Source organism: Varroa jacobsoni, unplaced genomic scaffold (genome assembly GCF_002532875.2).
Source record: "Varroa jacobsoni isolate VJ856 unplaced genomic scaffold, vjacob_1.0 scaffold_681, whole genome shotgun sequence".
In the NCBI taxonomy this organism is placed as follows: domain Eukaryota; kingdom Metazoa; phylum Arthropoda; class Arachnida; order Mesostigmata; family Varroidae; genus Varroa; species Varroa jacobsoni.
Window position 1 is genome coordinate 1 of NW_019213583.1, and position 21,652 is coordinate 21,652.

General features: G+C 41.5%; 1 protein-coding gene and 2 long non-coding RNA genes across 7 annotated transcripts in view; 2 read left to right on the plus strand and 1 right to left on the minus strand.

Moving 5' to 3' along the window:
• The first annotated feature begins 1,762 nt into the window (after positions 1-1,762).
• On the plus strand, positions 1,763-19,104 carry LOC147753172 (uncharacterized). The gene is made up of 2 exons (XR_015311978.1): positions 1,763-2,066; positions 18,900-19,104. It is a non-coding gene; the product is annotated as an uncharacterized LOC147753172 (long non-coding RNA).
• Positions 8,925-18,332, minus strand: LOC111262613 (uncharacterized). 4 transcript variants are annotated; one of them, XR_002681729.1, is made up of 4 exons: positions 15,799-18,332; positions 14,830-15,477; positions 13,640-13,749; positions 8,925-9,633 (listed from the first exon to the last, which is right to left on the minus strand). It is a non-coding gene; the product is annotated as an uncharacterized LOC111262613 (long non-coding RNA). The 4 variants fall into 4 exon arrangements; XR_015311980.1 differs by having other exon boundaries at positions 15,210-16,638; XR_015311979.1 differs by having other exon boundaries at positions 15,128-16,638.
• The window catches only part of LOC111262610 (uncharacterized), a 71,466-nt gene continuing 61,066 nt past the window's right edge, over positions 11,253-21,652 (plus strand). Inside the window, exon 1 of one of the 2 annotated variants that reach the window (XM_022836990.2) lies at positions 11,253-11,845. The gene's annotated coding sequence lies outside the window, so the exon portion shown is untranslated. The other variant, XM_022836991.2, reaches the window with a different exon arrangement.

Consider the following 21,652-nt stretch of genomic DNA (forward strand, 5'->3'; position numbering starts at 1 on the left):
TTATAATTGCGAGCCGCATACGCTTTCCAGGATTTTCAACCCCTTGTTTTTATTTTTTAGGTAAGCAGGCTTTCTAACATCCCATGTTGCCATAAATCTTACTCGTTTATTACTTAAACTTTTAGTACGGCTGCAAACTTGTACTCTGGGAAAGGGTGTTCAGTTGCGCTTAACCCTAGTCGAGGTTTTAAACAGAAACATGCTGTCTATCTGAAGTTTCTTCAACTAGGTGGCTTATTCTTGGACATTAATTTCTAATTTTTTTACCTTTTATATATATATATATATATGTATATATAGAAAATGAGGGAATAGCAAGGCGTGAAAGGTACACAAATTCATGTAGTTTGCTGAGCTTATCGTTGACAAAACCGGTTAGACGAACCATTCATGTAGATGAACAGCTATAACTAAACGCACACGATTTACATGTAGAAGACCTGTCTTGAAACAACTTCAATCCAGGAACCAGGAATTTGTCACAATGCGTTAATCGCTATCGGTACCGTTTGTGATCGGCTACCGCTATTGTTGCCTATTATAGGCAGCGTTTAAGGAAGTTCAGAACTTCATATCTTGTCCGCTTTTTTTTCTCAAAAAACTCAAATATAACAGATTGTCTTCCTGCCGCCGAACAGAACTGCGGGACTGGCTATCTTTGCGGAATGGCACGCTAACATAGACAGTTGTTAAAGCCAGCAGATGCAGTGTGCCTTGTCCCCTGTCTCTGACTGAAAACAAGTGGCCCCGAATAAAAAGATATTAAAAACAACAATAACAGTAATGGAGACCTCAGTAACAGACGTTTCGGTTGTACAGGATGTCGTCACTTGTAAGTGGTCACCTTTTACCCTTCCCGTATGCACCTGATTGGCAGTGTCCATTTTATTCTGTCACTTATTAAGCTAATGGTCGCATTTGTTCGTGTTTTTGTCTACCCATTGTGTAGCCAACGATAGCAGCATCAGTGGCAGCAGCCGGAAAACGAGAACGAAGAACTGAACTAACGTCTTTCTACAAATAGAAAAATGCTATCGAGCGTCGTGCATGAACGCATTTTCCACACATAACGGAACTTAGACGTGTAGCGGAGCGACAGTTTCTCTCAAGAAGGTAGCTGTTTTAGACGATGCAGCGGAAACGTTGACTTGTTATAGTTGCTGACGTAAACAGTAACAACAATAACGACAGGGTAGCCAGGGTTATACTTTAGCTAAAATGGATCGTATGTCGAAAATGGGAATTCGTTTAGGACAAAGTATATGTTCCGATAGATTAGAAACCAAATATGGACAATTGGTGTCAAGTGTGTAACTTGAACTTGGAGAACTCTTAACGGACGGTCATTCCATGACCTGAAAATCGCTGGACGAAAGGTCTGGCCTAATTGTGCCACATTGAAGAAGGTAACAAAAATAGTTTAGTTTGATTGTTGCCAGGCGCTTGCTGGAATGAAAAGTACGAATTGCCAGCTAAAAATACTTGGCTAGATGTATCTTAGGCAAACTTGATTGTTCAGCCCTATTTTAAAAGGGGACACAAGGTGACCACATTATACCCGGCTTCCATAAGAACCATATACCGCTCGTTAATACCGATTTTAATTTCTAGATATTAGGTACTCTAAAGGTGCAATCTTTTTACTTGCTTGCTGGAAAAAAAAATGTGTATTTCCGCTGCGGTATCTCCTCCAGTTAGCACAGAAAGACGTTATCGTTGCACCGTCGCAAGAACGCTGATACGCTGCGTGCCGTATCTCCGCTGTTTTCCAGATCATTCGTTAGTGTTGGCTACAAATTAATCTATCACCAGAAAATAGTATACATTTGTATACTAAACGTAACGAGTAAAGGGTCTCATAATCTCTTTCAGAGAAGAAGAAAAATGTACCCTCAAATTTGACCTATTCACCATCTCTAGCATATGTATGTATGATAATAGTGAGAAAACCATTCTGTGACATCCATCATGGAGTTGTCAACGAAGGGTCGTCAGATGCTTTCGCTAGAAGTGCAGCCGTTAACCATTGTGGCCATGCCCTTATCAACCCGCGTGCCCTTTATTCGGTAAGAGTTGCGATATGGACGAGCCATGGTTGTTGTAATCGATTTGATGGACAAAACACAACATGGACCAATCATATTCTGTGTTTTACAAATATCGATAGGCATAATTTCGATCTTATTAGTATCACAATCTGTCGCATTATTTTCTATTGTAGGTGTGATTCTCACCTAGCATTTGTATAGTGAACGTAAATGGCGTGATACGTTGATTTTAAGCATGAGGCAAGGGCTTAATATAATCGTGCTTGTTTTCTTATCTTCTCTAGGCCGCCAGAAAGAAAGGTTAGGCAAGAAAATGGCATTTATTATAGATACGGTAGAGTGTCGTACTGATGATTCGCGAATATTTGCTTATGGATTGTTTTGGACAAAACCATCATTTAGTGTTCCTATGATAGATACAGCAGATTTCATCAGCGAACATTATCAAAGAATAGGTGGCGTTTTTTTGAAGTTATCATTCTGTGATGGGAAGATGGCTGAGAGAGTATTTTTTTTCATTCGAAGATAACCACCTACCGTAGAAAAATATCACACGCCAACCTTGAACACACAATATGTAATAACAGATGAATACAATTGAAGTGTCTGTGTGTGTTTTTTCGTGACAGCGACGGATGTGTGGGCTGTATCAAAAGTTCTTTGGAACAATGTAGGTGAAGATCGATTTTTGTCGATGCGGCTATACGTATTTAGACTAGTATTGTACGTCTTCAGGTAGCAAACTCGCTGACCGTAATACACTAGCTCTTATTTGCTTGCCAAAGCTGGGTTCACGTTCATTTACTGAATAGATTAACTTCCTTAAATCATTTACTACTTAAATATTCTCTAAACGTACTGTTGACGTATAGGGACACCCATAAATGCTGGACAATTATCGAAACCATCTACTTTCGAATATTTTCGTCATTCGGACTTCTGACCGCGTGATCAAGACGCTAGATCACCGGCTGATATGATGGTTTTAATTAGCTACCGGCCGACTAAACTAGCTAATGTGTCTGCCTGCTGATCTCGGAAACACGTGGTGTGGTCTCGGCGTGTTCATATTCATCCGTTGCCTGGGGCAAGCATTTCTGAAAAAACTATAGCGGTGAGGTTTGTTAGATTCCAGTACAACTGCTCGAAATTTCAATCCACACAAATGCTAAGGTTTAACTTGTACTTGACCATGAATCAGGGACTTTTTAATTTGCTGTTGAAATTGAAAACATTGAAACCTTCTACGAGTGTCAGATAAAAGGAACACTTCGCCTTTTCACGTCTGGTACCGCCGTTGAACACCGCTTTATGCGGTGGCTAGCTTTCGACACAAAGCCAAGCCTATCTCACGGCTGCCAATCACGAGCGTGTCAAGTGTCTCTAAGTCTACTTGGCAAGCACGCCGTCACTGCACCATGGTGGAGACGCATACGTTGAATTATTTCTGTCTAGGTTCTTGCGAAACTCCCCAGCTCGAGGTAGTTTCAAACTTACCTCTTATCCATGAATGAGAGAAATAATAAAATCATTAATTTTATCACCTTCGTTATAGTTTAGAGAAGATAATCGTCGTACCCATTTCCTTGTCAAATATATAAGATATGAACAAAGCTGTTAATAATCTGTCAGCACTGTTGTCCCTTGGTGTATCTATATTGGCTAACTGATCGGTCATATATACTCTTGACCATTTTTACTTTTTTTTTATCATTTACTCTTCGTCGGCACACACGAGACGCCTTAAAACGCATCTCAATTAAGCCGGGCGGAAACGCAAACATATATTAGACGTACTGTAGTTTTTTTTTTCCTATATCTTTCACTTGTTCGTAGGAAAAAAAAGTTATACATACATGCATCCGTGAGGCGCATTTCGATAATTACTCGTATGATTTATACGAAAGAGCGTACGAAATGACAAACATGAAGATATTCTAAAACATAATAGTGTTATGTCGTACGATAACGACGGAAACATTGCGCCATCGTTATTTCTCGAAGCATAAGTATAACGCCCTCTTCCCTAATAACAAGCAAGTAGATCACCGCTGTTAAGTGACACCAATTATGTCAGGCTCTGTACGTGACATGTATATGATTTATGGAAAAAATATATGAATAAATACTACAGGGTTTAGTAGTATTTTGCTTTTGTGGTATTATTACAAAGGTGATAGATAATGTCCCGTTAGGTTATTCGAGTAAATACTAGCGTGCGTGGCGGTTACTAAGGTTCAAAACAAACAAGAATTGTGTAACATTATTTATAGGGGATGTTGCCCTTACGGCCTTAAGGATAATAGGCACCCAGTAGGATAGTAACCCTTTGCATAATAGGAACGCGTCCGAATATCAGACTACTTTCTATTGAAACGTTCTCGAATACGGATAAGATAGAACGTTTGCTTGCAGTAGTCAAATGTAAAACCGATGTCGTTTTTATAGCCTTTTGTATTCCGCGGCCCACAGTCCTTGCCATAACCTGCGGCTGTTTGATGCCCTGAAAAAAACTGAAATCTGTTAAAGTAACACCAGACTTAAGCTAAATTATCTAAACCACTGAACGGGTTACAATGTTATGCACTATTAAGATTATGATCAATGCAACTAAAATACTTTTACAGCAACTACTCCATTGCTTGACATACCGCCTTTTACAAACTGCTCATTACACTCAATGCGTAAAAAAAAAATGAATCGGTCTAGTTTTGCGTAGCCCAATACCCTGCAAGTCACGATAATTATGCTGTCAAAAAAAGGATGGTCCTACTTTCAAAATAGAGCATTCGAATGATGATACCGCAATACTTGGACGCTGTCGATTTGGCGTTGTATTATACTGATACGTTGACAAAGACAACCAGGAATCCCTGTCGATAGAATGAGTAAGTAGAGCCTTTCATACTTCACAGGGTGGCATGTCGACATGTTCGCCGTCTACTTTACATTTCGATTATATTACGATTCTATTTGCCTGCTATATCTCTTCACGACATAAGATCAATACTCATTGTTAGGTGCGCGTCAAGAAAGCTACATGAAAGCTATTCTTGCCAATGTTCTCATAACATTTCATTAACCTAGCTAATTTCGTGGCTGTGATGGCCTATCGAACCTACCGAGAATCAGTAAGGAGGTTTAAATTCAAAACCGGGCATAAACGATCACTGCGGTTTCTCCTGAAACAGTATCAGACTAGAACTCATAACGTTGTTATTATTAGTTCAGCTAATTTTGTTTTCGTGTATTCTTACTGCAGCAATCCTGAAAACAGAACAGGATCAGCACTGCAATGTTACGTTTTTTGCCTCCTTCTTCGGTTCAGGTTCGGCTCTGAAAAACTATGGAAGTCAGCCACTGCTAGAGCTATACGGCTCTACATTGAAGAAGTTACTAAAATTATTTATTGCATTATATACGCTCCATAGACACGATTTAAATCATTGGTGAACCCACTTCAACTTCACTGTCCTCTGGCTTCGTAATGATTAAATGTTGTACTTCAGCACCGTGAATAATTTGTTACTAGTCCCTTCTTGAGGACCGTCTATGGAATCAATGAAATGTTGCCTCGCTAATAGAAGGCTATTACTTTTAATTCAATCTAAGCTTTCTCCTTCGCTTTGCTTTTAGCCCCAATATATCGTTTTTTTTTATCCAATTTCGGTTAGCGTACAGACTCGATTCTAGATGGCTTCATCTGAAATCCGTCTCTGTTAAACCTTTACGGTAGTATTTTGACTATGTCATGTCAAGCAAGACGAAGGTACAATTAATAGAAATCTGTTGCGGTGCTCAGTTCTTGTAATACCGCTATTTTTTTTCTTCGTTTTAAAACCTCAAGTGCGTATCGTCTATGATGTTTATGTGGTAATGACCACCACGCCCTTACAATAAATCCGCTGCTTGTCAGCCTATGCTACGCTCCTCGACCTGGGGTTTGCCTCGGCGTCAAAGATGATAGACCCGGGTGGACGCTACCTTTAAAGAGCTGCGGGTGAACTCGCATCGATGTCCATGGAAGTGGGTTGTACGTCGTAGCCCATTTCTAACCGCTGTTCTGGAAGGCCCTTAATTTATTTTTTCCTCACCTTTCAAATTTAGCTTTTTCATTATTTCATAGCAAATATATGTCGTTGATCGGGAATCAGATGGGAAACCTACCTCTTGGCGAAACTCGGCCTCTCCAATTAGCGGTTTTGCCGTCTTCATCTATTACTGTATCGCGCCTTACCCATAGTCGCCCAGTGGCGGCGGCTGATTCCCGGTATCGCTTAAAAACGATGACAAGCGCCATTGCAGCAACTGCAGGACGAATGCCAATAAAACCAACAACATCCGGCGTTTCATTTCATAACAGATATACCGTGCGTTCGCTCCACTGACCAATCCCGTGGGCATGATGCGTTGATAGGGCTGCTGGACTGCTAATGGGGGTCGCGATCCCACAGTCCGCTATAAATGATAATGCCGACCGTCGAAGTAGCAGCAATCGAATAGACAGATTGACTTGGATTAACCGTGGAATACGACGGTGTTGGTGATTTGGGTTCAGAGTTAATGTCATAAGAGGTTAGTGGGTGGTAACCCCAATTTACGGAGCTAGGAAAAGCTAGATATAGTAAACAGCAATGAACCGAACTTGCGAACCGCTGGTACGTAACGTATGTTTTCAAACAGATTCTGATAGCCGGAGTATACGAAAGGGAAGGCATAGTTTGAACAGAGAGAAAGGATTAGAATTTGTGTTTTACGGTTCTAGGTCTGTTGAAATCAAAATAAATTTCTGTGTTTTATGATTGATAGTGTTTCAACATCGAGAATACAGTTCCTATTTCAGGTCGCGCAGAAACGTCAAGGCAAAAACGAATTTTTGTACGAATTGAGCTTTGGTCCATAATTTTACATTGATTATATTACACCTGTGTTGTACAAAGAACGAAGCATTCATGGCAGGTACGTTCATGTGTGATGCCTTAGTTAGCAATGGGACTCAATAGCTTTCAATTTGTCGGGTTAAAGGATTTGCACTATGACGCCGCGGACATTGTTTTGTCAAACACGCTTTTGATACAGCATTGGTATCACCATGCCCTAAGGGCGGCGGAAGAGGGGGCACGACGAAAAACACGCCAGTTGATCTTACTGACCTGGCGTCACTCACGTATTACTATGAAAAGAAAAGGATTTTCATAGGTAGGAAGCTAGTATCAGACGACTAATGCATACATGTAGAGAGATTTAATGAGATTCAGCAAGGAGTGCTTATTCCCCCTCGGTGTCGGATCAACGGTGCTACTGCAACGTCAGAGGTAAAAAAGAACCTCTTTCTTATTGACTTCAAAGACGTCACCCTAATCTACTATATTGAATTTGCGTTCCTCGACACACATAGACGAGAGCAATTGTTGTCGAGGAATTGTTGTAGAAAGACAACGTTCTATGTGTTGTAAATCACTCGTTGCACACGTTCCGGCCATCGTACATTGTCTACGCCGATTCCATAGATATGTTTATTAGTAAATGTATTTTGAATCGTTCATTTTAAAGTCTGCTCAAATATTAGTAAGGCGGATCTGCAATATACCGACTCGGGCGTTATGATAGCACTAGCTAGTTTAGCATACAACAAACGAAGCTCTTTTTTTCGGCATAAACCAAGCCACCTTTGTGTGATTTCTCGTATCCAACAAAATCTAATAGAACGTTAATTATTTGTGAAAGTTAATTGTTTGGGCATACGCTAAACGAACTGGTTGGTATAACATACTGAAACCCCACCAACAAACTATCTCCGAAGGTGACTCTAGTTGACGTCATCTAGCTTTGACAAATTCTGTCATCCGTTCTTCCGCCAACGTTGAACAGTCTCACTTCCTACTTCACTTTCTTATCTGTAATGTTTCCTGTTATATCAATTACGTTTGCTAGTTATTTTTCTCACACGCGTATAGGCGCAGACGCGCAAGTTTCACTAAATACTTAAGATGACATGAGAGCACACGGCCTCATCGCTGCTGAAGAATCTCATAATTGCTCGTGAAACTTCACAGTGAGCCATACCGATGATAGCGAAAAAAAAAGGTCGCGTAATAGTAGGAACAGTTTAAGTTGTAGCAAAAATTTGTTATGTCTTGGATAGAGGAATTGGAATAGGATTGCTTACTCGTTGGTCGCTTGTCAGTGTCGAAATTACGATAAATTTTCAGATTTATAAAATCGAGCCAAAATTCCCACTAACCACTGGGAGATATTATACAATGGCAATAATAAAAATCGTAAGGGTGAGCGGGGTGCATTATGCAATAGCAATGGCTGATATCTGCTAAAAATTGTTGGCATTTGCTTTGGTAAGCCACCGCGTCCCACTGAAACGATGGCCAACGTTGTCGGCGCTGGCGTCGTACCGCAAATAGGCGTAGGTTGCGAAGCATCCGTTGCATTCGGGGTTGCAGCCGATAACACTTTGGCAGAGAGTCGCTCGCTCTGTTATTCGGTGTATGTCGGGAGACTTCTTTATTGTTGACGCGTATCTGGCTGACTGATCAGCCGCCCGACTGCGGAACATCTTGCTGGGTTCCTTATAAAATGTTCCGGTTATGGCCATAGAAAAAGCGAAGTGTTAATCTACGCGCACTTGTCATATCAATGCCAATATTTAATTCAGTCGTTTAATTTTCGGGTGGCCTCCTGTGAAAACACTGGCTGGACTGGTTTGGGTGCGCAGGACAAATTAATCTATTCTATAGGAATAGTCAAAATATTACATCGAAATAGTTACTCTATGACTTTTTCCGTGTGGCGTTTGATAGAAGTCAATTGTTCCTGTGGTAGCTTCGATAGTGATGTGTCTACGTGCTAAACAACAGGACATGTAGTGGTCTAAATGAGATTTATTAGATACAAGTTACCTAGGATGCTGGCACATTAGTTAGCTAGCTGAATTAGTGGGTATTTGTTCTTTTTTTTCTTTTGTTTTTACGAGGAATGTACAGATTCTAGATCACCGCGAAAAAAAGCACAAAATTACAGTCCAGCTTGGGACCGGCATGATTTCGCTCTGCCTTGTCCTACGTCCCTTCGATAGCCCACACAGGTAAACCATGTATGTTTTACACCTCTATCAAAAACAAAGTTCGTTTGCTATTCAGTGGTAATTCATTTGTACAAACACAGTTTATCGGCGAGTCGAACTGACATGAAAAACAGAAAAAAAACTTAATTAATTATCTCATAGCTTTAATGGACAATTCGTTTCCGTTCGAGACTTAAGTCTGTCTTTCCGAGCAGCGAGTAATCTTTAATAAATAATGTAATGGGCACGAGCTCCAAATAAATTAATGATAGATATTTAGGTTGCGATCTCGTGTTGCAGGTCGTCCGAGAAAAAATTCCAATCATCATTAATTATAGCTGATCTAATTATAGATTATTATTAACTTCAGACGTTTAGTTCAAGTGGCTGAGTGTGTACATGTTCCACGGCTTATCAGGTCGGTTACGTAATCCTCATTTCGTCTAATGGCTGAATCATCAAAATGGGCTCCATTCATTTTTCGGGCGTCGTCCTGCGGTAATTTATCTTCATAAAAAAAAAAGAAAAAGAAAATTAACAATTGTTTGCCGATCTCGACGTTTTTATGTTGTTTCTCCTCGATAAAAGGATAGTTTATATTTAGTTAAGTAAACGGTCTATCATTGTTCGTCGCGTACACACACAGGTCCTTTTCATTCACTTTGTAACTTTTATTTTTTCATGTTTTAGCCCTTTGTTAGAAGTTAGTGAGAATAGTTTGGGTTAGCTTTAATCAAAAAATCTAAAAAACTGTACATCGTCATCAACTACAATGACGTATTATATAGTCATACCTGTTCTACCGTTAAAGGAGTAGAAAGGTAAGATCGCTGTAGGTGGCATTGTTTTTTTTTGCCAGACGGACACGCACAGACTCACTCTAAGGAACTAATTCCTAGATTGGATCCATAAGAATCGTAGCTAGCTAAACATAATAATAGCGTTGAGGAAGTGGCCTCAATTTGAGAGGACACGACATTAACACAGCTGATAAATGATTGCGGTGATCCGTCTACGAACGGCCGCGGTTCGGCGTTATTTACTTTTACGTCGAGTTCGCGCAATAGCGCAACGGGCGAATCAGTTGGTGCTGGACTAGACCATGAACGCCTCAAAGAGACCTTAACAGGCCCAAGCCTGTACTGGCAAACTTCATCGCTGGCTTTTTGAGTTTTAGCGAGTCAGATCATTTTGATATAGCCCGTCAATGTCGAAGTAACACAATGTGGATGATTTTGCTACACAGAAAAGGGAATGTGTTTGCTCGTATGATATCGTGTGAAGTGAGGGTATTATTTGTTGAAGTGTAACTTCACTTACTTCAAAAACAATATTAATATACTGAAATGTTTTAAAGGTCTGGAAACAACGATTGGCTTGCCAGCTGCGTCCCCCGAAAATAGATCTGTTTCTCATTCGTATCTACTAAATGAATGCTCATCGATCTGGTGAGTTCCACTATATAATTCATTCGCATACAAACATCGTGGCGTTCATTTAGTAACCCATAGGAGTGTGCGCTCTCACATGCTGATTCTTCAAGCAGAAATCTTCGACTGACCGCTCATGGTTAGCTTCCAAGCAGTTCCAGTCAAGAGCTATGTCTTTCATTAAAAACTCCCTTTGTTAGACAACTTCTAAATTTAACTGAAAAACTCGGGCAGCGTGTTATCTTGTTTTTTCTGCACGGAATATTCTCAAGGAAGATATTTCCTCGATTTTATTAGCAAGCAGCTCTTCTGAAGTTTATCTCCCAGTAAAAACAATGCACTAAACCGGTTTTTCATCAGGGGTTGAAGTCCGTTATCGACAGATGGCACAGCGACATGCATGAATCGAGTCAGCCATACACAGGCGACAACAAATCGGATATCTCTTTGCTGAACGTCTTGTTGCAACGCACGGAGGCTGTCCAGCTGTAACGGTGGCAGCGGCAAAAACAAAAACGACAACGACAAAAACAGCAGTATCGGTAGTGGCTACGTTCTGTCGCGTGTGGGGAACGCTTATTCTGTTTATACGTCCGAGAGTCTCATCAATGGCAAGGGCGTATTCACCCTCAACCGAAACGGAGCGGAGTAAGACGAAGCTTTGTTTTTCAGCATAACGCAAAGATCGGAAAGGGATGTGATCGCGCTGCTTCGTCCAGTAAGATTAGTCAACGAACCACGGTGCGAGGGGCAACAATAGGACGGGGCGACGGGCAGCGTTGCGAGAAGAACTGTGGACCGAAAAGCCGGCGAAGCAACGTTGTCTGAGGGGGCTAAAGTGTTTACTGTTTTGCCCAAGGCCTGTTCGCGCATGCGGGTCCATCATTCCTGCAGATTTTACTTTATTTCAACTCGTGTCTTGGTTTCGGCTAACACTACAACAGCGACTGTTGTCGCTTATATGAGCTTAACTAAGCTCTGAGCCATTACAGCTGGTGGCTACTACACAAGGCCTCGTACCTATCAGTCTGTTGTACTCAGTGGCCGCGTTGTCAGTGCTGGTGATACAGAACCCGGGGACGTGGCCAACGCAGCTCGTAATCTGGGAATCTTCGTGTGAAGCCAGCGACGGTCGTTAGATTATGGTGAAACGCGTGTGTGCGATGTTCATTGTACATCTAATTCATTACTGAGTTTTGAACATATTTGATGCTGTTATCGGAGTGGTGAAGTGTACAAATCGGTGTTTATGTCATTTTGAAGCCCTGTCGCGCGTCCGTCTGCAAAAGGTGATAACTTCATGTATGTCGCGACCAAAAATTAATCGTTGATCGATCGGAAAGTCTTTAAACGTTCAGTGTTACCTATCCACCACAACATCCTAGAATAGCATGCAATCATCGATCCATTTGCTTATAGCCTAGATTGTCTTCGTATTCGGTGGATTCAAAATATCTTCATCATCACAATCTGTACAACGTTACTCGTAAAAGAGCCCATTAGCCCTCTGCCCTTCAAAGTGAATTATTCTGCGTTGTTACAATTGATATCAGATCTTCAGAACGAATACGATCTTCAATCGAACGGATTACGATCTACTCAATAGTTCTTTGGAAAGGCGTCGCTTAGATAGGCCGAGTCACAAGCCAACGCTGTAAGTTCTAACCAGTCTGCAGTTCTGTAACAAATGATTGATAATGACAATAACAGCCTCAAATGAATATCACCGTTTGTCAAAATTTTGCTGAAGTCTTCATGGGTTACGTAATCGTTACGTGAAGAAGTTTCGGAAAAATTATCTTTCGGACAATGTGTCATGAGAGATCGTTTTTTCTCTTTGCTATCACACGACGCGTCTGCTAATATGCATAAAAGTCTACTCAGAAACGATCTGTGAGAGTACAATAGGTGTAATCTTACCGGTACCACAAGATCTAAAAGAGAAGTTATAGTGATAACAATCACGATAACCAGGCGGTGTTTCATTGTTTTTTTTTTTTCGCGAACATGCATTTGTGCATAATGACTACTAAGAGCCCTAAATCGACTAAAAACAGCGTCTACGGGGTTATGAACGTAGATACAGGAAGCCGAAATCGTGGCGCCAATAGCAGCACAGAGTCGAGATAACGGTTTCAGGCCACGCCAAGGTCGTCGTTAAATGACTGCCTGGGTGAACCGAATAGCCGATATTGCTACGATAGTAATTCCTGTTTTTGTCCGTATGCGTACGTGTATGCGAACTTTTAGCTTTTTTCGACTCTAATTAATTGTAGATACATGAACAGTAATATAAAAAAATAGACAATAAATTTAATCGGATTATCTGAGACGGATTGGCTCTTTTTCCTACGAATGAGAAAGTGATGGTCAACAACTGTGCGCCTACTTAAAATCGAGCCAATTAAATTAGATATGCAAATACTAAATATATATATATATTTATTGACAAATTGGTTTTATTGTTAAACGGCTAGAGCCAGGTAGCCACAGGCCGACTGACTCTATTCTACTCTACATGTTCCGACTGGCGTTTTATCTGTGCAGTGCAAAATATTTATCTATTACAGGTTAACTGGTGTTATAATGAAATCAGCCAGCCATACTTTTATCGTTTTTCGGTCTACGATTGCCAAAGAAAATTATTTTCATTAACACATCTATGTCATTATATAGATAGAACAAGTTTAAGGTTCTGTAGTTTCAAGTATGCCTGAACGATCGGCCTGCACGAAGAAATCAATTTTATAGAATAAGATAAAAGGCTTCCACAAAAACAGCATGTGTCATATCAGTGTTCTTTTAGTGATTTTTCAAATAAAAAAGCAACGTATCTGGTATAGGTTTTTTTTCCTTCTAATTTGCATAGAATCAAGCAACTTGAAAAACGAAGTTCTGCACGGGCGATTTACATAACCGCAGTTGTTAACAAAACACAAAAATGGACGGCTTCACATTGCACATCGAATTCGACAGTTTCGCCAGTCTAAATATAGCTATGCCTATTCGTATATATTTATGTCTGATCCCTCGCGTTGTCTGCGTGTGATATGTTAATCTATCTACGTAATCAATCTTCTCACCTCGAATCTGACCTGCTGCTCCCCGTTCACTTCAGGCTTGTTGTGTATTCGATCACCGAGTCACTCCATCAAGCGTTGGCGATACCGAAAAGCACGGCGATGCGTGATTGCTACAGATATGAATTGCCTCTTTAAATGGATGCACATGTAGATCCCCCCAAAGCACATCTAAACGAACAAATTCACGCTATGTGATCTATAGCAGCAGCTGGGCCAACAACAGCGGGAACGAGCTGGGTTGCCCCTATTTAGAATAGCATATTATTATAGCAATTATGAAAAGGAGAAAGCACACGTACCCTCTATTCAATAATGCTGCTTGTTTCATCGCAAATACCCTTGCAGTCGGTTGGTTTTTAGCTAATTTGTCAAACTACAAATCAAGAAAACATATTTCCGCAAACTTCTACATTGATTAATGCGTCTATGGTGGCGTCTGTACTTATTGTCTGTTTGCCGCTCACCATTGACGGCAACCAGGGTATACATTGTTCAATGTCCGACCTGTGAACTCATAGAGTAACTATGCTGAGACGAGGTTTGAAGTCGGATCGATTGAAGGCAGTGTTTTTCAGTACTACGCCATATTCTATTTACGGTTCAGCTAAGTAAACAGATCAGGATATAATTACAGTGAACTAGAGGGTGCTGCCGAGCAAAGTCGAGCACATTTTCCCTACTAGGAAAAGCGCGGCTAAGACGACAAATACGGGATTGCTTTGAATAAACATTTCAGAATCGTCACCATCATCATCGCGCCCGTCCTCAGCCGCAACACGATTACACCTTGACAAGTCTTGGCGCACATACATGCATATGTATAGTCTTATTACATAGCAAACATGTGTCTCTTTGTTTGGGTGTTCTCCATAGCGCCCCCTCTCCCCCTGTTACATTAGCGATAAAACAAATATGTTACAAGGTTGTTCATCATCGAGGGCATGAGCGTATATACTGTTGACGCTAGTGAAGCAGCAATTCCCGCCACAGAATGCGGCCTGAGGCTTGCGCTTCTGCTTTGCCGGAAAGCTCAGTCCGACTCAGTCGGTGACCGTTGTCCAGCTGACGTGATCCACGACGCATCGCTTATGTTAGATACAAAACAAAATTGAAACCCGCTGGCGATTAACTAAATACGTGCGCTGCCACGTATGTATGCTTATAGTATGGATAGCACCGTAATTGCGTACCGTGTCTTACAACGATGGCAACTCGTCCCAACTAACCAAAGCCACCAGGGGTCACCGGCGTCGTTGACGTTGTTCTCATCGTCAGCTCTCTCCGTTAGCGTTTCCACCGAAGCTAAGCGTCGGGTAGCAGCGTGCCTTTTAACAGAGGGCATGTCACCACAAACAGGCCGTACGAAGTACCGCTCTATGTGAGAAGCCACCAGAACAGCTGTTGCTGCGAAAGCCTGCAGTTGTTAGCTCACTGGCCAATGCTTTTACGACTATTGATCATCGTTTCGTTCATGGTACCGAAACTTACCCGTTTCACTGCCAAATCATTGCAATATCGCCGCCACCACCATTACGATCACTGATGAGAAAAAATCTTGTCCATCAATTACCTAGTGGCACAGCTGCTTCCACTGCTGTCGTTGTGATGACTACTGAGATTTACGTTTCTGCTGCTGCCGCCTCCACCGCAGTGATTGTCGCTGACGTAAAGGAGTATGCTGTGACTGCATCAGTGTTTTTAACAAGCCTTTAACGTGGGCGTCCGGTCGTGATCACGGTAACTGGCAAAGGAACTTGCCGAAGCAATGCTCGAATAGCGACAGAAATCTGATTGGATGTGCTTGGCATGTGGGCGGATCTTGTTTTGAGGAACCTTCGCTATAGGAAAAACGGTAACAAAACAAACTGACAACCGTTACAACAATGATACGGTTATAGGAAGGGACGGGCAAAGGGGCCAGCTGAAAAACGGGTAGGGCATTGCCAAGGGGCGCGGCAACAGCGGCACACTATTCACTATAGATAATTTGTTTGTGCCGTTATACGAAACAGGACACAGAAGCGTACATGACAATGAGACAAATACGTGCTTAGAATAGATGGTTCGCTGCAAAAATCCGAAATCAGACGACCACGAATGAAATAGTTCATTGGAGACTTTGTTAACAGCGAGCGACTCAGATCGCAAACGACAATAACCTGTGTATGATTGTCCGGGACTAGACCCATTTACTCCGAGTAAGGTGCTCGACGGTTTCAGCAAGTCAGTATAATGTTAATCTACGTACTGGCTCCTATTTAACACTGAACTAACCGGAAGTAGCAGCTTGAATAAAAAGCGTGGCCATTTCATGTCAACGTTAACGAACGGAAACAGTAGAACAACACTCCAGATACGATGACTGCAGTCTCGAACGTTTCGTGAACGCCTGCTTCATGTGTTGCGTGCGATAGGCATCGGCTGCCCGACGCAGACCATAGTTACTTGAACCTTTAGAAAAATTTGCGCAGTAGTATATCCAGGCCTGTTTAAATCAACCTACTCTCCGCTGATCCTGTTGCTTAGAATACGTACGTTTGAAACCGATAGTTGATATGTAGTATGTATATAAGTATGATAGCCGATAGTTGTAAGCAAATAGAACTAAACATATAGCTTGTCGGTGCTATTGACAACGCAATACATAACAGATCGCTGACTGGACTGTAGGTGAACTTCGTAAAATTAATGCTCGATCGAACGTCTATAAGTTCGGATAGGATGCTTACATCTATACAGAGATATAAAGCTGTCTCCTAATCACACGCCATTTACTATGCTCTACGCTGCCCTAAGACAAAACACGTAATCGAATGTGACCTTTAGCACGGAATCGTTGAAGGTTCGTTTTTTTTTCATACTCACTAACAACTGTATTTACTTTAAAACAAGGTGGACTTTTTGACGAGGTACGATTTTTTTTTTCTTTTGTTACTATCTTGATGTAGCGTAACAGCTAACAATAGACAACACAAAGGTGGTTATTTTATTTTGTTTTTTCTTTTTTTATAAATATGGTTATGTATTTTTATTGATAATGACAACTGTATAAACTAGCGTTTTCTACTATACGCGTAGGCCGAGTAATCAAATCATATTTGGGTCTGCATTGCGCTTATAGTGACGCGAGCGAGACATTTGCTTATAGATTTGGGTTCGATTAATCTGGGGTTTAACTTTGTGAAAGTCCGATACGAGCGTTACACAGTGTTGACTTGCTCTTACTGAACTGTTTCTAAAGTCAAAAAGCAATAATATCCCTTAAATTTACTAGTACTATGCTCGTTTGTATCATCGTACAATTGATAAATAGGTCCCTGTAGCAATGACGAGTGTTGACAGCGCGGTGAAATTTCATGGGGACATTTGTAACGAGAACGACGGATACGTCCGTTTCCAGTGAGTTCAATTAGTTTTTGAATAGATCAAATTTTGTCACGCGTGGGTTTCGTATCAATGGGCGCCGACATAGGTTTTCAAATCTACAACGACGTACATCAGAGCACTAACATATACGGACGAGACAACTGTATACATCTATAATCTGGGAAAGTAGCCTAGTCTTTGCTAAAACAATTACACTCTCATAATGCTATTAGCGCTAGTAGTAAAAATATTTCTCTGCGATAACGTTAAGTCGTGAGTGACCGGTGTCTAGTTAAAGCTGACCAAGCATAAACAGGAAGCGTTCATAAAAGAATGACCAGCTGAGCTGAAGAACTATTCAGCATCGCATAGCTATATCTTCACTAACAGCACCCAAACCTGAGAAAAGACTCGTCTTGATTATTTTCGGCACAGTTGCTTCTTCTCGTTGGTTGACAAAGAGAAGAAGCAACTGTTGAACGGGCGGCGCCAGAGCCGGTCGGCTTATGGCAGTGCAATTCTATTATATACTATCACGTCCACATATGTGACCAAGTGTCAGAACTGTATGAGCAGTTATCACATCCTCTTCGCCGGCCGAAGCTTCTTGTTCCCACGTTCTCTTTTTCACAGTAATTACGCTGTCTAGCTCTGACTGCCTAGCGCTCACTGGCCTGACGTCAACTTCGGCGTCCAACTGCCTGCGTATCAACGTGCGGTTCCTTGATGATGTTGCCAAAATGCCTTCAAGTACTTCTGTTTAACGGCCTGTTGTTATCCTTTGTCTAGCGGACGCCCAAGGGGCGAGTGAGGCCGATAGCACGTGAATACTGTATCGGTAGCCACGACCGATAGTCTCGGGATAGGTTATTCACCCGTCGATCAGGCCTCCAAAAATTGTCGTGCTGGAATGAATGATTGTAAGGCACAGATGTCTCTCAACGCTTCGAAAGGGATGCTCCGGTATTTAAGGTCGGGTCCTCGTGATAGTGCAATGACTAACTGCTTGCCGATTGAACTTCGGCAGACAGGCTTAAGTCCGCTCGTAGATGCGTTTATTTTTGTGTTAGGGGCCCGTCGTATAAAGCACTACTAACATCAGTAGCCTAGCGGCAGCACTGAACGTAAATTTCGAAGGGTTTGTCATTGAAACGGCTCTTTGTGTCGTTACACGAATTTATTTAGTTTGGACGAAGTAGACTATGTGTACAGGACACTGGTTTCGAGCAGACAGCACAGGGCTGGAAGTATCGATTCTCAATTCAGCAAAATATCAACAAGGGCTAAAGCAAGACACACAGCTAATTCTTTTTTGTATGTCGGTTCATATAATAGGTGCTTGAAACGTTGATAGTCACCGAATTTTAGGCGCAGGGACAGTGAATATGCTGACACTTGACGTATGGATGATTGAAATACGGCTAGCTGTTGTTGATACATTGTTACGAGTATAGCAAATCTAGTTTCAAGCAGTTCAGTCTGTATCACGACGACATTACCTGACGAAGATCTCCGTTTCCGCATAGGTCCGTAGGAAAAATCTATGGCGCAATTAAAAAGTATTATATAATTTTATTATTCCATGTCTTGGCAACAAAAACGATACTCGATTCGATTTAAAAATGAGCTATTGAATAACTGGTCTAGAATAGGAAATGTGCTGTACCGCGCGTACGCCTTCCAGATATTGATAGGATACTACCGAAGTTATTTCATTTAACTTTCATAGTATCATTATCTAATTATAGAAGAGAAAATGTATATATAAATGGTTGTGACATCATCAGTTTATCCTGGTGTTGTTAGCTGAGTAATAGTGCTTTGATAATGCCAGTCGACAATTGTGCTGATCTGTAAATGGTACCAAGTACTTCACTAACAACAAACTTTTCAGGTTGACCCAACCTGTAACAGAAGGACCTGTTCATCGGCACAAGTGCGACATCCGCGAGCATGCGGATTTGTATCGGTCTGCAAGCCATGCAAGTCCTGTGATGCAACAATGATGCCAGATTGCCCCAGCAAATTAGACTTGATTCCAGATGAAATTCATTATTTCACGAGAAAAACTAATAAAAAGTATTTGTTTAGCCTTCTAAGTTGTATAACTTGTTCCAATAATCTGACGAAAATATCATATAGCATATTTATCATAAAAACAAAACCACACAAGCAACCAGCTCGAGGCTCTTCTCCGATGCCTTTCTGCATGCTGTTACAGGCACGTAGTTCGATAGCTAGAATCTATGTTATCCTTTCTTCATTATGTACGGCAAAGGGTGTCTTGTAGAATTCACCACACTTCAATATTACCATTGGCCACTGTGCCATTGTCAATCATATCTCTGTTTATGTCATCGTTGGGGTGGCAACTATTAGCAAGCGATTACCGTATTTTACATGTCACGGAAATACTGCGGCCTTTGAGGGCTAAGTAGGCGAGGGTACTTTTTTTAAGCTATACCCCAGTTTCGGCCATACATCAGGCCTGCGCAGTTTGAGATTCGACTAATACCCAATGGTCTGGTAGCGATTGAAGGAGACGGCAGCGATGATTATGGCCAAGCGATTAATTACCAGGTATCTTGTCCAGAGCTAAATTGCGGTTAAGCCAGAACATATACCAGACAGCAAATAAAGCGTGGCAGCTTTTAAGCCGTTGGTGGCGTGATTTATCTATACGTACGTTTTACTTCTCGAATAACATGTAACTCGGGCCAAAATCGTAGACCGTAATCAGTAACCGTACAGCAACGGGGAACCGTTAAATGGCGACAACGAGTTAGAGGGATCGACGAATCATTCATTATCCACTTTGAAAGCTTGATACAGTCACGCTTGCGAAGATTGCTTCCATGAGTTGGCGAAACTCATGGAAGTTATACATCGAGTTATAATTATGACTATTATAATTAGCGGTGAGATCCGGCTAGTACGAATATTCATGTTCACAGGAACAAATTCTGATATTGAGAGGCTTATGTTTTGAACGATTCCGACATCACATAGTAGTATTTTGACACTGACAAAAACCCTAAATGAGCGTCTTTTAAGAAAGTACCTGTTTTTAACGGTTGTAAATGCTACGTTAATTTGAGTTGCGACCTGTCTAACTTTGTTGGCCGTTCATCACATAAAACAGCGTGATTTAACTGGGATGGGTTTCTTTAGCGCCCCTTTTAAGAAGGCGTATGAATTAAAAGATCAAAAGGCTTCGTACGCAGCTCAGGCAGATTTCACTTGGTTAATTTTTTCCTACAATTTCGTACAACTTTGTTGTTCTACTAAAAACATTTCTATGATTGTATGTTTCATTGAATCTTCTGTGTGGTCTGGAATTTACAATGAGGTCTGGCTATTCCGGCAGGAATAAAAAGCAAATGATCTATAGGTCAGTAACACTTGTTAGATTTAAACGACCCAAATGACAAGTGTATGCACATAAATTTTGTCAACGAGAACTTCTTAAAGATGTGGCTTTTCCGCACAGCTACTTTTTATAGAAGCATACCTTACTATGTAACTTGAAAGAACATTGTCATCGGCGTCAAAATTCAGCTAGAAGCATAAAGTAGCACAAAGCCGAAGTTTCCAACAGCGACCACACACGGGCTCCACGCCACCCTGGCCCTTCGGCAGACCATGCGAACGACTCTACCGTCTATTCTACTCAACCAACAAGCGGTTCATGTCGTCGGACACTAGGTCGCATTAGGACAACCGATCGCCTGAAAAGCTTTTTGGATCAAGAACAGAAACCAGCTATTGCTGACACAAAGACATTTTTATGGCCTGTTTCTTAAATAGGGCTCCCTCGTTTCCGTGATCAGCCAGCAGCATCCGTTTCCTGCAGAACATGTGGATGACCACCTTCGGCTGCTCGTGAATGGCCTGTAAACGATTGTTCCACTGTCATGATTATAATGTCACAGCGGCATTTTCGAGTCTGCACTTGCCAGTTTGCTATCAACGATTGCGAACAGTCATGGATAAATAATTTTTTTTTTAAATCAGGGCCCTAGAGAATCTTCCGATGCCAGATAAATGCTTAATTATGCAGTATCGCTCATGGGTGCTTGGAACACCGTCTAGCAGTTCGATACCTGTGACACGGGTAGATTAGCTTATTCTAGGGGGACCGATTGTATCGTAATTTTCGTCATGTTTGCGAATGCCAATACGTGGGAGCAGCTTGATCTTGCGAGAAGAGTGAGGAAGCCTGGAAGACCATTGTTGCTTATGCAAAGTGACAAATAAATTTACAGTAAGGTAAGTGTGTAGGGAATTACGCGTTGATTCACCAGGACATGCAGTGCAGATGGGGAGCCGCTTTAATGATCCGATGTTCGTGTAAGTATCCACTATGGGTAGGTAGGTAGGTGATAAAAAGTGGCAAAAAACAATGCCTGTCTTAATATGTGCCGGTACTTAGACCATACATGGGGATTTACGAGATTGTATTATATTTTGATCGACGTGGAGTTCGCATTGATAGATGATTCTTGATTCGGAGAACCAGTGCAGCTATTTCCCTAATGGTGCTATTTGAAAACAAGCTTCGCCTTGAGTTTTCTAGCATTCTTCTAGCATAGAGAGAACTAGCATTCTGTAGTTATCGGCGAAGAGGAGCATTGCGCAACGCTTTCC